Raw genomic sequence first — 12,861 nt, forward strand, 5'->3', positions numbered from 1 at the left:
GTGGGGGGGGGGGTGAGGAGTATCCCTTGAATCCGGCACCAAAGCTCCACGTACTCGACAATGGCCTAGGGACCCATAGCACCGTGGATGTCGCCGATCTAGATGCGCTGGTGGAGGCCCTCGCATACGAGCCAGCGGCGTCTGCATCGCCGTGGGACAAGTGCAACAAGGGAGGGCACGAGGTCGATGACAGAAAAGCCGTCCAGCCAGTGGTCCTCCCAGAAAAGGCAGGTCTTACTGTCGCCAAGAACCCAGGTAGTAGAGGCCCGGAAGAAGGCCTTGACTCATAGGGAAGGTGAAGATGGCGCCATAGTCACGAGGCGTCGATGGCCTGAAGACAAAGCCATCACGTGCTAAGGGCGATGCCGGATCGGTGGAGGTCGCGAACACAGAGCCCGCCCAGCCTGATCGGCCAGCACACCTTGGGCCAAGACATGAGGCAACAGCTGACCTTGGCGCCGCGGCGCCCCTGCCAAACTCGCGGATGATTCTGATGGCCTGCTTGAGGATCGAGGGAGAGATGGCCATGGCCATGAGAATGTGCATCGGGATAGCAGACATGACGTGCCGAACCAGGGCAAGGCGCTCGCCACGCAAAAGTAGGGTGGCTTTCCAGGTGGCCAGCCGCACCCGGAGGCGATCTAGGAGGGGAAGCAGGGCTGAGGTGCGCACCCTACGCACGGGAAGCGGCAGTCCCAGCTATTTGATTGGGAAATCAGCCATGGGGCAGGCGAGGGCAGCCTGAATGTCAACAGGTGCAGACAGGGGGCTCTGGATGTCCGTGGCGGTGTACTTGGCAGAACTCGTGCACATGCCCGAGCGCTACCAAAGATGTCTGAGCTGGCGCCATGGTTTTGGGTACCGCTCGAGAAAAACGGATACCGAGCGGTTACCGCATTTCTCGCCGCCCCAGGAGAAATACCTATCCCGAGCAAAAAATACCGAAATTTTTGAATAATTTGAATTTGAACGCTACAGATCTAATAAAGGAGCTTTGGTTCTCATTTGAGACAACGCCTTTACTCTGGCGTAGTGGTAACCATCTGTTATGCGCCTCGAGAGGTAGCTGGTTCGAGTCCTCCTCCCGCACTTTCAGAATAGGCAGTAAAAAAATGACAGTCCAGAGAATCGAACTCGCGACGTCAACACAGCTAATGGCGCGCGTAGTTCAGGTACCACTGAGCTACTACCTCTTTTCTAACTTGCATCAGTTCAAGAATTTATTATATCTAAGTAAAAATTGTTTGAATTCAAAATTCAATTGTAAATTTCGTCCGAATTTTTTTCGGTATTTCTCGGTAACCGTGGTTACCGGGAATATCGCCCACCCACGAGAAAATTTGCCTATTTGGGATCCAAAACCTTGGCTGGCGCGCACCATGGAGAGCTAGATGGGATCGTGGTGGCAAAAGATCACCACATCGTCTGCGAAGAGCGAGATGCTGGACGCGGCGTGCGTGGTAGTGAGCCGGCGAAAGGCCCCGACGCAAACGCCCGTACTGGAGCAGAGAGTTCAGGGAATCAATAGCGATGGCAAACATCATAGGGGAGATCGGGACGCCCTGCCAGAAACCATAGGCGTGATCGATCGGCAGCCCGGGGGTGCTGTTGATCACAACGCGGGTGGACGCTGAGAGGAGGACGAGATCCAACCGCACCAGCACTGGCCAAATCCAAGATGGTGCAGGGTCTCAAGCAAGAATGGCCAGAAGACTGAGTCGAAGGCGCGAGCAATGTTGAGCTTAAGCAGCACTCTAGGGAGCTTTAGGTTTTGAAGAAGCTTCGCCATTTGCTGGACTAAGATGAAATTATCATGTACGCTCCGACCAGCGATGAGAGTGCCCTGGTTGGAGGAGACGTTCTCGGCCATTTGCGGGGCGAGCTGAAGGTAGAGGACCTTGGCAAAAAGTTTGGCCAGCAGGTGGATCAAACTAATAGGCCGGTAGTCAAACAAGGTGGTGGCATCTTGCTTCTTGGGGATCAGGGTAGGGAGAGCTTCATTGAGCTTATGGAATCCATGGCCATTGTTGAGGTAGAGCTTGTCAAAGACTACACATGTCTTCCTTGATGGTGCCCCAGCAGGCGGGAAGGAATTCGGCAGAGAAGCCATCGGGGATGGGTGCCTTGCCCGTGGGGAGTTGCTTGATGGCCACCCAAATTTCGTCCTCGGTGAACGGCTGTTCAAGCTCCAAGAGATCAAAGCAGCGGTGATAGAAGACCCCAAGGTTGAGGGACTTGGCGTGCGGCTCGGATGAACCAAGAATGGCAGTGAAGTGGTCGAACGCGGCTTGAGCCAGATCAGTCTCGCCGGAGCCCCGTCCACTTGGAGGGCCAGAATGCAGTTCTTGGTAGTGCGGTGCGCCGCATGGATCTTGAAGAGGGCCGCCGTGGTGTCGCTCTCCTGCAGCCAGCGGAAGCGAATGCGTTGACGAGCGATGGACCGGTCAAGAGAAGCCAGTCCAAGATAGGTGCGCCTGAGCTCACGATGAAACCAAGACTCGACCGGGGACAGAGCGCGAGAATCTTGGGCGGAGTCCAGACATAGAATAAGACCGCGGGCGAGGAGGAGCCGAGTGGCGATGGCGTTGGTGGAGCACGTGCCCCAGCCCCGTAGGCGTCGAGCGGTGGCCTTCAAGCGCAAAGATGCGTCGGAAGGGGTCCGGATCAGGCTCGACAGAAGCCCACGCGTCTGCCAGAGTCTCATGAAAACCATCGAGCGTGGGCCAAAAACGCTCAAAGTGGAACTGCCTCTTTGCGCCCGGCAGAGGGGATCAGTCCAGGAGCAGTCAGCGTGATTGGAGGTAGCAGTGGACAGGCAACGGAGCAAGCGCTAGGGGTGTTCAGTCGCCCAGGAGGGGGTACAGAGGATACGGTCATTGCAGAAGAGAGTGGGGTTGTCCTGCTCATTCAACCAAGTGTAGCGACGACCATGGAGATAGATGTCGCGCAGGGTAAAGTCAGCGATGAATCGTCGAAATCGATTCATGGTGTGCTGGTTGAGCCTATTTTTGTCCCTTGCGGAAGTGATCATGTTGAAGTCCCCACCCACGATCCACGGGCTGGTGATGGTAGCGCGAAGGTCATGCAGCACCGCAAGGAATGCAAGCTTCTGATCGTCCCCTTGCGGCCCGTAAACGCCCGTGATCCACCAGTGTGCGCAACCAGAGAGCGCGGTGACCACAGCGGAGACAGGGTGGTCGCCAACATGGGGATTAGTAAGGGCAATGGGGTTGCGGCTCCAAGCAAGAAGGATGCCGCCCTGGGTATCCTCCGCGGGGAGCCAGAAGAAATCCAGGAACAAGCTACCAAGCGTTTCTATGACAAGGTCCGACGAGATCACAGCGAGCTTGGTTTCTTGGAGACATACAATGGAGGGAGTAGCGGCGGCTATCATGCTACGAACGGCAGTGCGCTTGGCCTCCGAGTTGAGACCGCGTACGTTCCAGAATATCGCTTTAAGGCTGGGAACAACAGGAGTTATGATCTACCGATTAGTAGTTATGTAGGAATCAGCTCCAACGTTTAGAAACAACCTTGTGCAAAAGAAAGAAAGCACTGACCTGTTTCTTCTGGCTACTCTCGCCTATAAAGCCTAGTGTATTGCCATAATTGTGACCCGGCCAGGCGGTCAATTACCATCTTAAATTGGTACATCGGCCAAAGTTTGAGAAATGTAGTGCACAAGTTGCTCAGGACAAGTATCAAACGAGTTAGGAATAATAAATCCTGAAAATCTAGAACGGGCCATCCTATGCATCAGATCGGGCTGTGCCACTGGGCAGAAGCAACAGCGTTTGGATACATGGATAGTGAGGCCGGGAATATGGAGAGTTGGAGACAGAGGTATATATGAGGATGTGGGTTATAGATAATCCACTCGAATGATTGGTTTGTGATGGAACAAGGATAGGTAGTATCAAAATTTAAGATCAAAATATCCTCACTCATTCAAGAAAGGAAAAGATCCAGTAAGTGGGTATCCAGGGCATTTTGATAATTTTGGTTAGCCATGCCCATTTCCATCAGAAGTTCAGAACTACTAGCCTCCCCCTTGGGTTGAAAACGCAGGTTCATATCTGATATCCCTACCCTTCTCCTTCTCCTTCTCCAATTCCTTCCATCCAAATATAGGAATAGGATTACATTTAACTCGTGCAAGCAGTTGTGATTCCAAGCCTTCATATCCCGAAATCCAAACGAACTCTAAAGGAATAGCAACAAAACGGTTGACAGCATCAAAGCAGAGAATCACGTCCCAGGAACCCCTTTAAATTCCAGTTCTTGCTCTCCCAGATCTATCAATAGTTTGTCGGAGTCTACTGCTGTTTATATCGAGTGATGTGGCTTTCTAAGGCAAAAAATCAAATTGACTATGTATGCACTGACAGTGACACATATATGATAAATAAGCATACAGAGAGACCTTGCATTGCAGCGCCACAGAGAGGCGAGTGTATTTTGCCAGCTAGTGGATCAGCACCATGATCAAGAAGATATCTTGCAGCAGCAGCTCTCCCATAAGTGGCAGAAAGGAACAGTGGCGTGTCACCTGCAACAGCCAGAAAAATAAACATCAGGAGCTCAACAAAATTCACGCCAATCCTGCCCTCAATACAAAACACTGTACACAAAAGAGCCAAACGTGGAAAGAGGACTTCACTAGTGAAAGGCTTTCCATCTGACAAATGTTTACTGCTGACAAAATTGTACAAAGACAGACAGAGGAGACACTTCATATAGCGGTTTGCCTATATAGCATACCCAAAGAAATTTGATGTTTTTTTTTCAAGGGGGAAAATCGATGTTTCTGGTATGGTGCATGGACTTTCTGAGCATGGATGTCTATATATTGGATATTTCAACTCCCCTTGTCACTTAATCACAATTTACAAATGCATACAACATATAACAACAAATTCGAAGCCCAAAATGCATACTTCACATGGTATAATAGTAACTACTAAGCAGTAGCAATCAACATAAATAAATAAATTTTAAAAATGATAAAGGAGCTACAAATTGACGCGAAGGGAAGCAGGGAAGGGGGCGTCACCTATGAAGTTGAGTTGATTGACATCGAGGCGGAGGTCCTCGACGAGGTACCTGCAGACCTCGAGCCGACCCGACCCGGCCGCCAGGTGCAGCGCGCGGTCCCCTACGCCGTCCTCCACCGTGCCCAGGATGGCGGCCTCGCCTTTGCCTCCCGATCCCATCCACCGCGCCATCTCTTCGCAACGCGAGAAATGGGAGCCAAGTCCGGCACTAAATCCGTCAAGCTACTACCATCATCAAACCCTAAGGAGAAAGAGCATGAGGAGGAGGAGTCGGGGTTACTCTTGAGGAGTCGGAGGTTGCCGTCGGAGGCGGCGCGGAGGAGCGCCTCCTCCCGCTGCTGCTTCCCCATCGCCTCCATCTCCATGGTGATTGAGAAGTCGGGCGGGTTGTTCCCTTGCCGATACGTGGGAGAGAGAGCGGCACTGCGCTGCGGGGTAGTACTAGTGTGTGGACCGTCTGGAGAAGACGAGGAGACCATTTGATGCGGACGATGCTTCGGTACCAAGGCACCTACCTTTTGTGTTTATGATATGTGGGCCCAATAGGTGACTGGCCCACATGTCAGTGACCTAAAGTAGGTGCCTTTAAGTCACTGAAGCTGTGTCCATTTGATGCTCACTCCGTCAAATTTTCTTTTTCTTTTTTATTATATATACCTTTCCTATTATTTTTGAACGACCATAACTAGCCATCCGCTCACACATCATGTGTCGTGAGCAGGAGGCAGCCCACGCAGGTTGTGTGTGGGCGAACATTAGAATTGCCCACACGTGTGGGCGCAGCTACTTCGTGCCAGACGCCCAACAAAGTATTACTCATCTTTATCCCTCGCGTGTGGGATGAAGCAAAAATGCCCACACATCTTGGCGCAGCTACGTTAGATACTTGCGGGATGACGATTTAGTTGCCATCCGGGATGACAGATGTAGTTATCCGACGATGGCAAATGTAGTTGTAAAAGCATTGCAACTCTATTTGTTTTGGTTAACTATAGTTGCCATGTCTAATTTATAGTAGTTGTCGCGTGTAATCAAACCATAGTTGCCTTATGTGATTAACTACTTGCCATATATGGTCAAACAGTAGTTGCCATGTGTGTTTACCTAGTTGCCACGTGTGGTCCAACCATAGTTGCCATGTATGGTTAATCACAGTTGTCATGTGTGTTTATCTGGTTGTCACATACGCGTAACTGCAGTTGTCGTCCTGCAACAGATCATAGTTGCCATGTGTGTTTACCTAGTTGTCATGTACGCGTAATTGCATTTGCCATCCAACAACGTACGGGTGTTGTGTGGACAAAATCAGTTCGCCACACGCGCCTGGACTAGGTGTTGGTTATGTGGGCAGAAACTAGTTCGCCCACGCAGCGCAGCTGCCAAACCGCGTGTTGCGGGCGTGTGGGCGAACTCTCGAACGCCCACACACCAGCACCGTCCTACGTGGCACGTGAATTCTGCCTCAATGTGTCAAGATTCGTGCAAACTCGACTGGACGGTGATCCAGCGTGTGGGCGAGTTGCAAAACTGCCACACGTGTGAGCGTTAGTGTTCTCATATTTTTAAAAGAAAGCTTCCAATCTACTCCAGACAAAAAATATCCAGATCCATAGATCACCAACTGTCGTTGGTAGTACAAAGAACACTAGAAATAAAAATTACATCCAAATCCATAGACCACTTAGCGAAGAGTACATGTACTGGAGCGAGCCGAAGTCACGCCGCCATCATCGCCCCTCTCTCATTAGAGTCGGACAAACCTTATTGTAGTAGACAGACGGAAAGTCATCTTACTGAAAGTAACTCCAACGCAGCGACCCAATTCGTCTGCGCGTGTCCATTTGAGTCCACGCGGACAGAAAATACGACCAAACGCAGAGACCCATTTCTATTTTGTGTTTGTTTTGTGTCCGACCGGACCCATTTTCGTCCCAAATTTGGGTCGGAGGCAGACACAAAATGGGCGTTTTCTATGTCCTCTTTGTCCGCTGCATGCGAAATCTGGCCCACCTGTCACAGACCCACCAGCTCCCACCTCTCTCTCCTCCTCTTTCTCTACCCACTCGACGATGCCACCAAGAAACCACGCCCACGGCTGGCCTCGTCTCGCCCCCACCCCCAACGCCGCTGGAGCGGGAGCGCCGCCGCTGCTGCTAGAGAGCGCATGGCATGGAGACAATGTGGATCCCGTCCACTATGGTGTGTCGCAGTTGCATGGCGTCGAGGGCGAGCATGTGGACGCCGTGCCGGGTGCATCGTAATGCGTCTGCCCCCATTGGGCACACCAGCTGACCCAAACGCAAAGCGGACACGCCTGTCCGCTTGCCGACCCAAACAGACAAAAGGCGAAAAAAACCCGCATCCGTTTGGGTCACCGCGTTAGAGTTGCTCTAAGGCCTCATAAGACCATCGCACTAGAACAACCGTCGTCGATGGAGAGAAGCATAGATCAGAAGGATCCAACCTGCAGACACACGGACGGAGACGAACGGAGATCAGATCCAGGCAGATCCACCTTCATCAAACATCTACCGGAACCCACGAGATCCGTCAGAGACACATCTCTACATGTCCTCCGACAACGCTAGAAACACCACCTAGACGGGATAGGCGAGGAAAACCTTATTTCATCTTCAGGAAGACGCCGCCATCTCATCTTGAGCATGGCAGAAACCCTAACGAGACTGAAGAAACACCTAAAAGCATAGCCGCCTCTTGCCGGCAAGGGCCGGGATCCATCATGTCTCCATAGTCCTAGAATCATAGGAGACCAAGCGGACCAGCGGCGGCCGGCGAGAGGCAAAGGAAACCCTAGTCGTGAGCCGCTTGGGTCTTTCTATTTCTACTCTTTTTAATTTTTATTCTCAAGTTTTATTTTATTTTTACTCTTTATTGAGTTATGTTTTCTACCTTTTAAGGCTTAATTTTTTTAGTAGTATATACATGAACATATATTCGTACTAATAGTAGCAAGATTTAAATTTCTGAACTTTTTAAAACATACTCCCTCCGTCCAAAATAAGCGACGTGGTTTTAGTTCAACTCCACATCGCTTGTTTTTGGACGGAGGGAGCAAATTATTATTTTAGTACTTTAATCTATTTTTATGCATTAATAATTTTGAATATGTGATGATCATTTTATTTCATATATACTTACATTTTTACCTAGTACATAAACATTTCCCAATTGCTCGTAATATGCATTTCTCCTTTTAATCTGGTTTCTGATAACATCTTGTAAAGTTTGTCAAGCAAAGTATGGTTTGTCAAGGCATTCCCGAGTCACACCATTGAGTGCATTTACAACGCACGGCGCTAAGGCAGGCGCCAGGGTAGGAATCCTGATAGTTTTGCTCGGTTCCCACCTGAATCTGGGAATTCGGCTGGCGTCGATGCCAGATGAGTCGTCGGCCGCTAGCCCAATCACCCATTCTATTTTTACATTCATGACGCTCGTACATGGTTCCCAGCGACCGTTGGAAGAAGGGACTCTTAACCTGGGCGCTAGGAACGAAATAATATTATACTCCTTCCGTTCCTAAATATTTGTCTTTTTAGAGTTTCAAATAAACTATCATATACGGATGTATATAGACATATTTTAGAGTGCAGATCACTCATTTTGCTCCGTATGTAGTCACTTGCTGAAATCTCTAGAAAGACAAACATTTAGAAACGGAGGGAGTATTACCGATCAAGCACCTGATTAAGCGCCTTGCACGGAAGATGCTCTGAGTGGGCACATGTAAGAGAGTTAGCGGACTCCTCAAAAGCCCTTGAACTGCATAATAACCATCAATCTGGAGGCAAAAGGCCAAAAAACCACTAGAAGAGAGTCGTCGTAGCTGTTAGAATCGCCATATTTCTTGAAATGCCCTTGATACCTGCATCCCCCTAGCGACTCGCGGCAAGCAAACCTAACCGCCACCAATCTTCTTCGTCCCTCTTGCCGCCAACAAAGGGCGTCATCAGGCAAAGCCCGAGCGTCGGGGAGGATCTATCCACAAGGGAGTTCGTTATTAAATATTCCATCCGTTTTAAAATAAGTGTCTCAACTTTGTACTAGCTCTAGTATAAATTTGTATTAAGCTCAACACACTTATTTTGGGACGGAGGGAGTATGATCTACATGAGATTTTAAATGTGTAGGAAGTCCTCCCACCGGATTTGGATGTGTCAGCAAAAGATGAACCAAATCTCAGTGTGAGAGTGGGGCAATGCATGATACCGAATAGACTAGCAACACGGATATGTGGAAGTGCATGGAAGATCACAAACTCGCATTAGTCATAAAAAACTCAAGAACTTATGACCGACATCTTCATAATCTACTTAGGGCATCTCCAACAGTTTGTTTATTAGCTTGTTGATAAAATACGTCATGTCATCAATCAACATTTTAACATACAACTACTCCAATGTTGTATCTAGCTTGCCCAATAGGATGTGAGATGATAAATAAGGTGCTCTTTCATTCTACATTGAAGCTTGTGCAAGGGGTGTCGGTTCATGTACATACAACCTTACTCTCTTTCTTCATTTATCGTACGACACATCATCAAAAATCCTATATGACAAAGTCTACCAACAATTATCATGCAAGTATGCAACCATTGAAGATGCCCTTAAGAAAAGTTATGAAACTAAGGCTGGCCATAGTGATGGTATCTTAGCCAGTATCATGCACTCGGGAATAGCAAACACGCTGATGTGGCAAAGAGTTAAAGAAAAGAGAAAGGGTTAGAGTAACATAGATAGATACCGCATCATGTTAAATACTATGATACTTTGTGTCATGCATGACAATAAATATGATCATATATGATACTACTCTACTTTATGATATTATGCACTATATATGAAGATAGTATCATATACTACATTATTACCATATGCATAATATTAGTATATGATACTCTCCGCTAATGAGTAGCCTAATGCATCTCCTGGGGGGGTTGTTTGGCGAAGCTGAAGCCTGTTGCACACCATCGGCCCATGCTACGCGAGCGGTTTAATTACAATGTCCCTCAACTCCACGTTGACATACCAACAGCCTCAATTTAATTACGTAAATTAATGAAAGAAAGAGCATTGACTCAGGCTGGTTGCGTCGGGCCGCAGATGCAAATGGCTCAAATTTGATGCAGGCAACCAAACATGCCCATAATACATTGCACCAATATTTGGTCATATGAGCATACCTTATAACAGACCGGTGAAGGGGTTCATGTTGCCAGCGGTAGTGTCAGACGTGACGAGTAAGGGGCGCACCCATGATTTCACACATGCATCTAGCTCTGGGGCAATGGCTCTGATGGTAGGGTGGGTGCTACAGTGTAGCTCCCGACTCATGACCTGCAAGTGCATACCACAGGGGGCACATGAATTAAGCGTTGCCTCTTGTACTGAATTATGAATTTGTGCCTCCCGCGGGCGACCCGGGCGCCCAACCCTAGCCGCCGCCGACCCAACCCCACCTCCTTCCTCTCCTCCCGCCGCCGCCGGCGGGCACCGCCGGGCAAAGCCCGCGCGGTGCCGGCGGCGGCGGGATCTCGCCTGCCTTCGCCTGGAGTAGGGGCCGCGGGGGGTTCCTTCCTCGAGCGCGGCGGCGGAACTCGGCGGCCGGCGCGTCGGGTGGCGCGCGCTGGTGGGATCTGAGGCGGCGGCCTCGCTGGTGCGGACGACACTACTCCGACGGCAGGGAGTGCTCGTCGGTGAGGTAGGCCGGATCCCCTCGGCTGTGCGGGCAGCAAGGTCCCGGTGGGCGCTGGTCATGGCAAGGGGAGGCCCCGGGCTCCCCTCGTCAGATCGGAGGCGATCTGGTCCGCTCGTGATGCATGACCTCCGGCCGGCCTGGCTCATGTTGTGGCTGGTTCGGAGGTGGCGGCAAGGTGCTTGGCCGGGGGAAACCTTTGGCCGCCGGTGGCGGTCACGGCGCCGGTGGCGGCCACGGCGTCGATGGCGTCCCGGACGCCATTCCCTCCTTGGTGGCGGCGCTGAGGCTATACCTCCCCTGCCTCCCCCCTTCCCCTACGCCCGGGTGAAAACCCTAGTCCCGGTGGCTAAGCGGCGGCGGCGCCACAGCGTCGTCACCTTCTTGGAGGCGCCGATTTGGGCCTGGGGATGCTGGGTGTGCATGGCGAGTTTGTCTGGTTCCTGGTGGCGGCCCGTCTGATCGACCGCGTTGCAGCTCCGTGGCTGCGGTGCTTATCTTCCGGCCGTGTCTCCGATGGCGACCTCGCCCTTCCTCACCTTGTACTTGCCGTGGTGGAGCGGTACTTCATCTCACTCATTGATGGCGGCGGAGATCGGCGGCATGGCGCCGTGGAGGCTCGGCGTTCGATGCGCGGAGATGGACTCGCGCAGGAGGAGGTAGCTGTCTGGCGTCATGGTGACGTCGATGGCTGATGTGGCCTTCACAAGGTAGAAGACTCAATATCATCTGAAGACGGACTTGTGAAAGATGGCGGCGACGACGCAAGAGTGTGTCTGACCGGATTGTGCCCCAGACCCGGTATGTGGCTCGGCTGGGGCTTCCGGCTTTTGATGTTAGGTTTAGGTGAGTAGTTTGGGTAGGGGCCCAGCTAGCATCCCTTCATCATATGGATAAGAGTAGCGGCATATGTTGCCAAGATGATGGATTCAGGTATATTGTTTGTAATACTTTGTAAGGTCCTCGAGAATAATTAATAAAGTAGCCGTATGCATCTTTCAGATGCAGAGGCCGGGGGCCATCCTCCTTTTCTAAAAAAAATGAATTTGTGCCTCCAACTAATTGTAGACTCCCGCGCTACTCAGGGACCCGACAATGCCGTACGACCACCACGCCCTTCATGCCATTTGCAACCGGCCAGGGCCAATCCCAGTCTGCACGGGACCAGACCAACCTCGGAATGGCTGCCACGGTCGCAATGCCAAGTTCAACCAGAAACCTCAGTACTGAATTCCATGATCCAACAACCAAAGATATAACAAGCTTTGTGACGATAAAGTTTGTCTGACACTTGAACTGGAATCAAGATACTACGGTCAGCGAGTGCATCCAGTTATATTTACAAACGATGGTACCACATAAGTCTTAAAATACCAGGGTATTCTACCGAAAAAGGCTTTCGCCCCGCTTTATAAATAAAGCAAATCGCCACAGAGCACACATACAAATACCAGTTCAAACGCACACACCCAAGTCACACAAACAAGTACGGAGATTTTGCTGAGGGCACAACTCAACAAGCCCAAAACACAAAAGGGATAGACCCGAAGAGCCAAGGAGCGACTAGTCGGGTTTCGACGGTGGAGATGGAGACAGGCGGGCGGCCATCGAGCGGAGGTCAGCGATGAAGGCAGAGATGGCATCACGGTCCTGGGGGCGGCTAAGAGGCCGCCAGAGCTGCAAGAAACCAGACAGTTTGAAGATAGCGTCAGTAGCCCGTCGAAGAGGAACTCGCTAGATCACAAGCTTATTACGAATCGTCCAGAGGGTCCAAGCGATGACTCCAATCTCAAGCCATCTAATGTGGCGAGAAGTCAAAGGGGAGGACTGGAGCTCGTCGTACAGGTCGGGGAAGTTGGTGTGACACCAAGATCCACCCACCACCTCACGGAAGCAGCTCCAAACGAATTGAGCGGTCACGCAGGAGAAGAAGATGTGATTCGAGTCTTCGGGGACGTAGCAGAGCGGGCAAATGTCGGAGCCCGGGCCATTGCGCTTACGCACCTCAACGCCCGACGGGAGTCGCCTGCGAATCCATTGCCACATGAAGATTCGAATTTTCAGGGGTAGGTGGACGGACCACACCGTCGAC

General features: G+C 50.9%; 1 pseudogene; it reads right to left on the reverse strand.

The window, feature by feature from the left end:
* The window catches only part of LOC119310339, a 13,527-nt pseudogene extending 8,071 nt beyond the window's left edge, over positions 1-5,456 (reverse strand).
* Positions 5,457-12,861: the final 7,405 nt, after the last annotated feature.

This window comes from Triticum dicoccoides, chromosome 5B (assembly GCF_002162155.2).
Source record: "Triticum dicoccoides isolate Atlit2015 ecotype Zavitan chromosome 5B, WEW_v2.0, whole genome shotgun sequence".
In the NCBI taxonomy this organism is placed as follows: domain Eukaryota; kingdom Viridiplantae; phylum Streptophyta; class Magnoliopsida; order Poales; family Poaceae; genus Triticum; species Triticum dicoccoides.